At 50.3% G+C, this 3,905-nt stretch overlaps 1 long non-coding RNA gene and 2 other non-coding genes across 3 annotated transcripts in view; all 3 read right to left on the reverse strand.

Annotated features, from left to right (window-relative positions):
* LOC127750318 (uncharacterized) overlaps window positions 1-3,187 on the reverse strand; it is a 36,194-nt gene extending 33,007 nt beyond the window's left edge. Inside the window, exons 1-2 of the long non-coding RNA XR_008011627.1 lie at window positions 3,096-3,187; window positions 2,480-2,690 (exon numbers count right to left, since the gene is read on the reverse strand). This is a non-coding gene — a long non-coding RNA (uncharacterized LOC127750318). The remainder of the gene's footprint in view (window positions 1-2,479; window positions 2,691-3,095) is intronic.
* Window positions 2,311-2,383, reverse strand: Trnar-ccu (transfer RNA arginine (anticodon CCU)). The gene has a single exon. It is a non-coding gene; the product is annotated as a tRNA-Arg (tRNA).
* On the reverse strand, window positions 2,477-2,549 carry Trnar-ccu (transfer RNA arginine (anticodon CCU)). Its single transcript has one exon. It is a non-coding gene; the product is annotated as a tRNA-Arg (tRNA).
* Window positions 3,188-3,905: the final 718 nt, after the last annotated feature.

Here is a 3,905-nt window from a genome sequence, read left to right on the forward strand (position 1 = left end):
TCGGTACTTGCGTGGGTGACCCCGCCCGCGCCCTCCCTCGCCTCCTCCCTCGAACAACTCCATCTGCGGATGCAAACACAAAAGCAAAAGACGCGCTCGACGTCACAGGTGCTTTGGCCTCTGGCGTAAATGTTTTCGAGAGATCGTCACGCGCGCCGCGCGAGCGACAGCGACAACGCGCGAACGTCCGAAAGGCGACCCGCGACGCGCCACCTGAGCAAATATTTCGTTTGTCACGCGGCGGCGTGCTCGGCCGCGTCGATATTGTCACTCGAGTCTGCGAGACCTTTCCATACGCTCGTACAGCTACACAGTTACAAACACATCCAGAAAATTGATAATTGGAAATAAGCCTTAAATCAACAAAATTGACCATAAATAAAAGTAAGGAAAATTTTTCCTTTCTGTAAGGAAAAAATTTCCTTAATTTGGAGAAAAGTCCTCAATTTAAGGAATTTTTCTTTGGAACAAGAGGAAAATTTCCTTATGTTTTTTCAAGGAAACGATTTTCTGGGTGCAGTGTTGTTGCAAACACAATCATGAAAATGTCGTCACCATTTTTTGCAGTGTCAGAACATACACTCGACTCCTTTCTCCTCCTCGTTACCTATCGACTCGTCGCGGGCTGCGTCCGCGTCGGGGCGGCCGGGGCAGACCCCTTGCGCACGCAGCCGCCAGAACGAGAAACAACAACAAGATTCCCCCGCAAGATATTGCCGAGTCCCGTCCCGCGGCCGCAGCCCCGCGCAGCGCAGCGCGCAGCCAGCCGGCGGCAGCGCCGTTCGCAGAAAGAAATATGGCTGTCTGCGGCCGCGAAACGACCTAACCTCAGTCTGCCTATAGCTACACTACAGAACTTCATCTTCACCGCAATGATCGGGTTTTTATTAATTTCAGTGACATCTTTCCTCTACCGCACACAATTTAGCCGTAACTGTGAAACATCCTCCTGAATTGCAAAGTTGCGCACAGCCCGCGCTATAGTAATGGCTTACGCGGTGACTGTAGACTACACTGAACCAGGCAGCCGCGCTCAATGTAAATCATAGTGTCCAGATGGTAAGGTGACGTAGTCACCTATCTGCTGGACATCCAGATCCAGAATTTACACTATAAGCTTACGGTGAGTTTTCACAGGCTACGGGGAAAGACACTGTAAGCTATACTGCGAATCAGAGTGTATCAATTAGCCCGTCGACAATATCTCGCGAGTTACTGACAAAACTTTGCCCATACCACCCATCGTACAAACACATTGATGATGTTTTACCGGAAAAGTCACGGATTAGTGCTTGAGTGTGAGAAGCTAAATGTGAATGTTAAATGTAGACCTGTTTTCTTATCCGTGAAACGAAATTCCGACGCTAAATGCGGACTGACGCTATCCTATGCGACTGAGGCTACATCGATCTTTTACTGGGGTGTGTTAAGTTAAGCTCACGTGAGCTCACTCGTGAGTGAGTTCACGCGTGAGCTCGCTAGATCGTGTTCTTAAACACGGCAACATACAAATTTTAAGAAAGGGGGAAGCCTAGGGATCATTACTTTTTCGATACTTCGTTTGATTTGGGTGATTCCGGGGCGCAGGGCTGGAAATACCCCGCTGCAGGGCGCGGAGTTTCCGGACTCACTCACGCGTGAGCTCACGTGAGCTTAACTTTACACGCCCCTGTGTAGTACTTTCAGACGAAATAAACTCAGGCACGTTAAAAAACAAAAATTAAATAAAACACATACGTAATGAACAGTTTTTTTGTAACCTTTTCCTAGGTGATGTTGGGAACGGCCCCGCCTGATGGTCATGCAGCGGGACCAGCGACCAGGGTGATTTATAAAGGGAACATTAATCTTATTACTGGATAGGTGAGGGGTCCGGCATCTGATATACGGAGCGGTTTAATTGTGCCGATTTAAATGCACCGATACATGTTTCCCTTTGAACCGGTCGGAGAAGGTACGCCACACGGCCCGCTGCACGTCGAAAATAGTTGTAGTGCGTTCGGAAGAGAGAGAGAGAGAGAGAGAGAGAGAGAGAGAGAGAGCGAGAGAGAGAGAGAGAGAGAGAGAAAGAGACTCGAAACGATGCTTTTTAAAAAATAGTTTACTTCGCATACATAAGCGGTACGCTCAATATTTGGACAATTGCCTTAATTGCCTGAAATGGAGTGTAGCAACTGCTGTGAGCCATGCGGGCGAGAACGACTCACAGAGGAATAATTGGAAGGAATTCGAAGGGGAGGAACGTATCTTTTCTTTTATTGTTTTCACGAAAAGTATCACGGTCTGAATTGGGGAAAAAACACGATATACTACCCCTGGGGGGACTCGAACCCCCAGTCTTCGGTTTAGGAGACCGACGCCTTATCCATTGGGCCACAGGGGCAACTTGAAGACTGAACTCATGTCACGCCTCAAAGGGCTACGTCTAATCAGTGCACCGCACGAATCGCCGTTCGCCTCGCCAAAAGATAACACTTACCCCTGGAGGGACTCGAACCCTCAATCTTCGGTTTAGGAGACCGACGCCTTATCCATTAGGCCACAGGGGCTGCTCTGTGCGCCAGCCCCCTCCACCGCGACTGGTGCAGCGGAGCCGGGCGGAGCCGAGCGGAGCCGAGCGGACCCGAGCTGCGGGCGGGCGAGGCGAGGAGCGGCAGCCGGGGCGGGGCGCGCTGTCCTGCTCCTCTACCCTGCCAACAAAGAGATCGGCAAAATAAAACAGCGTTGCATATTCATCGGGCAGCGAATGGTGAAAGTGTTCGCTCAGACCATACACCGTGCGCTCACAAGGACAACACCACAAAACAATAAAAAAATTAAGTTGCACTTTGAAATTATTATGTAAAGCAGCGATAAAAAGTCGGCACTACTTTATCAGCGGAGCAGAGTGCGAGAGTCTAGTGCTCCTCTATGGTCGCTAGCTTGTCTCTAGCGTCTGTAGCGTATGTGAAGGTACCGGGTGTAACTGTGAGTGCGCAGCAGTGTTGCGGGTTTGCCTACCCAATCCGCCCGTAAGGCGCCATGGACCCTACAGCCCTGACGGGTACGCAATCCCGCAACACTGCTGCGCATTCACAGTTACACCCGGTACGCACTCAAAGAAACCGCAAGGGAATTGATGGAATGCAATGCTGTGTGTTATCGCCTGGATAGACTGAATATCCTACTGAAGTGAACTTCAGACCGCACTTCACTTCACGTGACTTGCATTAGACGAGGTAGATAGTGATGCAAAGCGGCGTGACGCGAGCACGGGCGTGGGAGGGAGTGGCCTGGCGACAGAGCAATGCACAGGTTTATAGTGCAGCAGTTTTTGTTCTGACGCGGAGCCGGCAAGCGGCAAGGTCGTCGACAACACGCGTTTCGCCAAAGAAAAGTTCAAACGAAACAACAAAAAATAAATTAAAAAGAAAGAAGGGGCAGCAGAAGAAGCATTTCGATCTTATGTTGACTACTATTTTTATGCTGTTGTTTCTTGTTTTTTTGTTGTTTTTTTTCAACAGGGGATCTATCCATCTCGTACTGCTCTGCAATGGCCTCTCCGTGACGCGCCGCGATCACGCCACGGGGCACGCCCTCAAGAACGAAAATGTGTATGTGAGAGAGAGAGGCGAGTGAGACAGAGAGAGGCGAGTGAGAGAGATAGAGAGAGAGGCGAGTGAGAGAGAGAGAGAGGGGGGGGGGCAGAGCGGAGCGGAAGGAGGGAAAGAGCGAGTGAGTGAGAGGGAGAGGCCCAGGTTGATGGTCCTGATCCACTGTAGCTTATTGGATGCTGATCGTGCCGAGGGGCGTGACCCCGCGGTCCGGTTCGGGATGATAATGGTGAGGATAGTGGTGAAATTAATCATGTATCGACTTCGACGCGGCGAAAGATCATGGAAAATAAAGAGTCGAAAAATTATACA

The sequence above is a fragment of the Frankliniella occidentalis genome, unplaced genomic scaffold (assembly GCF_000697945.3).
Source record: "Frankliniella occidentalis isolate FOCC.00 unplaced genomic scaffold, Focc_3.1 Scaffold170, whole genome shotgun sequence".
Classification (NCBI taxonomy): domain Eukaryota; kingdom Metazoa; phylum Arthropoda; class Insecta; order Thysanoptera; family Thripidae; genus Frankliniella; species Frankliniella occidentalis.